Source organism: Hibiscus syriacus, unplaced genomic scaffold (genome assembly GCF_006381635.1).
Source record: "Hibiscus syriacus cultivar Baekdansim isolate YM2019G1 unplaced genomic scaffold, ASM638163v2 tig00112470_pilon, whole genome shotgun sequence".
NCBI lineage: Eukaryota > Viridiplantae > Streptophyta > Magnoliopsida > Malvales > Malvaceae > Hibiscus > Hibiscus syriacus.
The window spans coordinates 414,594-420,664 of NW_024063339.1; the positions used below are offsets into that span (position 1 = coordinate 414,594).

Genomic DNA, 6,071 nt, shown 5'->3' on the forward strand with positions numbered 1-6,071 from the left:
TCTTGTCGTAATTTAATATTATTTTGTCACCCAATGGAATAAGATAATATTGAATTCATTCGAATTTAAGCCCAACAGCCAGAAATTTATGTTTATTTAGCCCAACAATGCCAGTACAGTAAAAAACAAATTCTTTTTATAGAGATGACGAGTTTTTAAAAAATATTATTTATTCAAATTAATCATACGAGCATGATAATTTTCGAAAAAAATATACTTTTTTAATTAAAATTTATCACATCAAGATAACAAATTTTAATAAAAAAATATACTTTATTGAAACTCGTCAAACCTACTGGACAAGTTCTATAATACTGTAGTAAATGCCTAAATTGTTAATCAATATTTTTATATTTAAGCATCACGGCCGGAGATCATTTGGGCCGAAAGTAAAGGGCCCACTACGGCAGGTAGTGACATGTTGCGTCAGCAGCTAACTTGCATGATAAAAAACTACGAAGCTTATCTTCTTCCCCTTCGCCATCGGTTTAGCTTTTTTGTCTGTTTCTCTGTTTCTCTGTACATATTTGACATCCTATTGCAAAGACCCAATTGGATCGACGGCCGGCTGCCTCGGAATTTAGGCGATTGTTGTTTCTGCAGCTGAGACTGATAGAGTAAGTTAATTTGATTCTCTACCTGCCACTGCTACGCCTGGCTGAATCGATTGATTTACCAGTTTGGAGGATAGAAATCTTATAAAGGTTTTTTTTTCTTTATACACAATCTGGGTCACATTTTGTTGTTGTTGTTGCTAAATGATTCTTAATTTCAAAAGTCAAAACTTATTGCTTCTGACGAACGCTTTATTTCAAGAGCAAAATCCATCCATTTTGGTGAAAATAGTTGTTATCAAAGAAGTAATTGATACAATCTCACTATTTTTAGAATTTTAGCTGCTAAAAATGAATTAGTTGAATTAGCTACCTTAGCTCATCCTTTCCTTGGTGTGACTCAGTATGGCAACAGATGCATGCCATAAAGTTAAAATGTACACTCTCTAATTCTAGGGGGAGAGGAAGAGGAAAGTGAAGATTTCATTCTTCAAATTTGTTTTGAACATTAATCTTCAAATAACTTTTGCTTTAAGCTTGTTTCCGAAACTGGAATTTATCAGGATGTTGGAGGTTACCCATGTATTAATTATGGTTCATGACTGCTTGGGAAAGAGTTCAAAGGATATGCTCTAATATGTGGTAGTGTGGTTTACTAATGTATTAATTATGGTTCATCTTTGCTTGCTTGTTTTAGCCTACAATGAACTGGATATGCCCAAAATTTGTATTTTAATAGTTGAAATTGCAGAAACTATAGCCGAGCTTCTTATTCTGCAGTTTTTTATCATGTGACGTCCTTATGCTTTTGCATAGCAATCCTGCAGGAAAACATATGGCTACCTTCGCAACCGCTGAAGCATGTGATTCAAACACGGCACTTTTGGTGAGCGGTGAACTGCGTGCTCTAGAACCAATCTTCAAGATATATGGACAGCGTCATGCCTTCTCAGGACCCATTGTAACACTCAAGGTGTTTGAGGACAATGTCCTGGTGAGGCAGCTTCTTGAAACCAGGGGTGAAGCAAGAGTTCTGGTCATAGATGGTGGGGGAAGCACAAGATGTGCTTTGGTTGGAGGAAAACTTGGCACAGTCAGCTCAAAACATGGGGTGGTATGGTATCGTAGTGAATGGGTGCATTCGAGACGTGGACGAGATTAATGCATGCGATATCGGTGTCCGAGCACTGGATCTAATCCCCTGAAATCAAATAAAAAGGCAGTCGGTGACAAAATATCCCTATCAGCATTGCCGGAACCTTAATTCGTGATGGTGAGTGGTTGTATGCTGATAGCGATGGCATTCTCATCTCGAAAATGGAAACTGTCTATCTAAAGCAGTTAGTAGTTACCTTTGCAAGCCAATAAGGGGACTGATCAAGTTCCTAGTCACCGAATCATCATCCTAATTGTGAGTTAATAGTTGGATATGATCATGATCATGATACTTGTTTTAACATGTTTCACTTTGGGATACGATTGTAGTCTTACTGTTGAATCTGCAATGTTAATTGAAATTCAAAAGTTTCAAGTCTTGTTGTCATTACTCGGCACATTTGGGACCAAGTTTTATCCGGTACCATCTAAACTTTCTTGCAATATTACTGGTTTCTTCTTTGGTTTTGCTTGTGTTTTCTATGTTATAGTTACCTTTCAGTTTTAGGATTTGGAGTTGAGGTTTTAGGGAGTTGGTAGTTCAACTTGAGTGTGTTAGAGAGTTGGGGTTTGAATTTGGACCCGGATACCGTCTAAGCTGAATTTGAGTCTGGCCCCATGTGAGTTTGAGCTTCGAGTCAAGTTCGGACTCAAGTTGGTCTTGGGTCAACGTTTGAGCATGAATTTGGGCCTGGTGGATTGACCTAGATGAAGTTTAGTGCTCACCAATGTAGTTCAAGAGGAACATTTGGGAGCTCTTATAGAGCGAGACGATCAAGAGTAGGGCATTACTCGACTCGTGATCGTTAAAAGATTTTGTTGTTTGACTCGACTCGTTGCTCGTTAAGTTAGTTAAAATTTTGTTCGACTTATACTCGCTAAAAGAACTTGTTGCTCGATTGTTGCTCTTTAAGCTCGTTGCTCGTTAATCCCGTTGCTCGTTAAGCCCGTTGCTCATTAAGCTCACTGAAAAATTTATCTTATTTTTTTAACTATAGGTAAAATTTACTAATACTATAAATTAATAGATTAGTCATTTATAATGTTTTATTATATTAGTAAATTAGTAATTTTGAATGAATAATTTTTTCAAATAACCACTAAAAAATTATAAAAAAATTAAGATGCTTGGGAATTATCGAGTCAAGTTGGACTTATTTGACTCAGCTCGTTAAGGTTTCTAGTCGAGTTCGAGTTGAGTCAACCCGAGTCGAGCTTTTTTTTACTGAGTCGAATTCAAACTGCTCACGAACTGCTCAACTCATTAAACGTCCCTAGGAACATTGATATGATTAAATCTGATTTTTTATGGTAGTTATCAGTTTTATTGATAATGTCCACTCTAAAACTTTATTTGTGCCTAGATACACACAAAATTTTGTATTATAAATATATTTTTATACTCAAAATAATTTTAAGCCCACCACTAAATGCAAGATAATTCTAAACCCTTTTTCAAAACAATAAACGTCCCTAGGAACATTGATATGATTAAATCTGATTTTTTATGGTAGTTATCAGTTTTATTGATAATGTCCACTCTAAAACTTTATTTGTGCCTAGCTACACAAAATTTTGTATTAAATATATATTTTATACTCAAAATAATTTTAAGCCCACCACTAAATGCAAGATAATTCTAAACCCTTTTTCAAAACAATTAACCTGTACTTGTACAACATGATAATTCTTTCGGTTTGGATTTTACAAGGTGCGCCTAGGCGCGAGTCGATGCCGAACGACGAAGGTGGCATCGCCTGGGTTGGGACGGACGATTTACGGGAGGCGGCCAGAGGCAACGCCTACGGCTTTAGGCACTAGACGTAGCGTGTTTGCGCTTTCATTTTTTTATAAGGAAAATAAGAAAAAACCAAATTAAATTAGGAAAAAGAAGCCCATAACTTCTTTCGTTGTTTACTTGCTTTTTATTGAAAAATTTATTGTTTCTATATAATATTTATGTTCTTTTAATTAATTTATTTAAAAATATATATAATTAATTGATTTTAAAATACTAAATATTAAATTTAATAATATTATTTAATTTTATTAAATATAAAAGTTAATTTTTATAATAATTTAGAGTATATGAATATTTTAAATTAATAATTAAATTAATTTATATCATTTAAAAATAAATAAGATAATGGTTTTAAATATTAAAATAATTGTTATTCTCTCTAAGAAATTCAAGTTTGTGTAGTTATGTTTGTCCTACAAAGTATTTGTATATTGTCAAAGTATTAGTTTGATTTATATCATATAATACAAAAGGTGCACCTCGCATACGAAAGACGTGCGCCAACACCTTATGCCTAGACTCCAACAACCTTTTGCGTTTAGGCGCACTCTGCGCCCTTAAAAATCAAGCTTTCAATGACATGCAGTCCGGATATCAAAGGAATATACAAGAAAAGAAGAGTTAATGAGACCTGAAAGGTGATGTTCCATGGAAATGGATGCATGGTTTGAACATTCCAAGTGGCCTTTTTGGCAATCGGAACACACTTTGCCCCTTACTTATCGGAATGGCCTTACTTGCTTCAACCTTTTATTGCATGTGAAAGATGCCATACGCTACCCCATCATTTCATAGGAAAAAGCAGCCATTTTTACGCCCCCACGTGCACGTGGTGCAATGACGATGGGGACAAATGGGGTTGCTTGTTCTAATCTCCAACCCAAACCTGAACCCCACTGTTCACTCTGCTGACACCGAAATGGTGCCTTCGTCTTGATGCTCCCCCATCTGCAGGCAAGTGTTCTTCAACCCCCACTCTTAAACATAGTTTAACGGGCATGGATCTTGTTGGAAACTTATTTTTAATCGGATTTTATTGAGATTGTCGATGACGATTCATTCTTTCCGACTTGAATTAAGAAGTATTTTGAAGACGATAATAGAAAGAATTCGTATTTTTAACCGAGAATAGAGAAAGAGAAACGAGGGTTAGTTCGAGTCCGGTACTAACTATACTATATTATACTACACTACACTACACTACACGAATTGTTTTGGTACAGCGGAGAATGTATAAGTGGCAGTGGCGATTGTTGCATGGGGGTCCACTCAAACACATGTAGGGAAGCAAAGAAAGTAGGTGTGATTTTGATGATTCATTTGTCATCTGTCTATCCATGCTGTCCGTGTGGGAAATTTAATGCCTCATCCATGGGGGCCAAAAGTGAATCCCACAAGAAATACACCTCATTATATAAAACGAATTCCGTGATAACCTGAATTGTTGTTTTCGTTAAATATTTGGTCTAAACGACTAATTTTATCACATTTCATTACAACACAAACGTCTTACGAACAAATGCTTTAATGGTGTTAATTATCCGAATGAAATGGAAAAGGTTAGGAGAGGATGACGCTTGGTTTGGGAGAGAGAATCCAAGAAGCGGACAGTAAAGGAAAATCAGGGTGTCAGCGTTAAAAATAAAAAGGTTGGGGGCAGTACCGCATATGTAAATTCCGCATTTATGCTTTGCGGTCTTCATTCACAGCACACGGATCAAATATATCTTTGCCTTTTCTCTTCCCCCTTTTCCTTTGTCTTTTTCTTTCCCTTCTGTTAGCTTAATCTTATTCCCATATATAATGAGATAAGGGAGGTAGGATAGTAGGTTGCCCCCAACACTAGGTTGAGAGCAGCTTCCGTAGGAAAGCTCCGAATTATGAAATGTCTTCCGTGGAACTCGATCACACGACCCCAATGCTCTACCAACTGAGCTGGATGGTCATTGTTCTACTTTTTTCTACTATATATATATATATAAGGGACCTCAGTACTCGATTTTAACGAATTAACTGATCAAACTAAATTAATTCGATCGATTACTAATCAGTTCAGTTTGTTAATTTTTTCTCAATATTCGATTAACAATTAATTCTATTTGAAGTTGGTTAACTAACCGGAATTGCTAAATATTATATATATATATATATTTAAGTTGAATTCATTAAGAATTAAGAATTAAGACTTAATTATTTTTTAATTACACTAGATCTATTAAATTATCAATACCTATTTAAATTTTAACTCAAATAAAAAAATATATCTACTAAACTCAAATTAATCTAATTTTAAAAAATAGGTTAATTCGTTCCCCGACTTAGTTTGGTTTGATTAACATTAAAGAAAAAATTCAGTTAATTCGATTAATGAAAGCTTAATTCGATGATGACTGAATTAACCATTTGAACACCCTAATATATACACATAAATATATTTATATATTAATATTCAATCTAGTTAATGGTAATAACTTCTGATTTTGATGAATTTCTGAGTTCTACTCAGAGGTTCACTTCGATCTTTGTAAAATAGTAAAAGAGTATACTTGATAGTGTTATAA

General features: G+C 34.8%; 1 pseudogene; it reads left to right on the forward strand.

Annotated features, from left to right (window-relative positions):
- The first annotated feature begins 465 nt into the window (after positions 1 to 465).
- Positions 466 to 1,947, forward strand: LOC120179865 (annotated as a pseudogene).
- Positions 1,948 to 6,071: the final 4,124 nt, after the last annotated feature.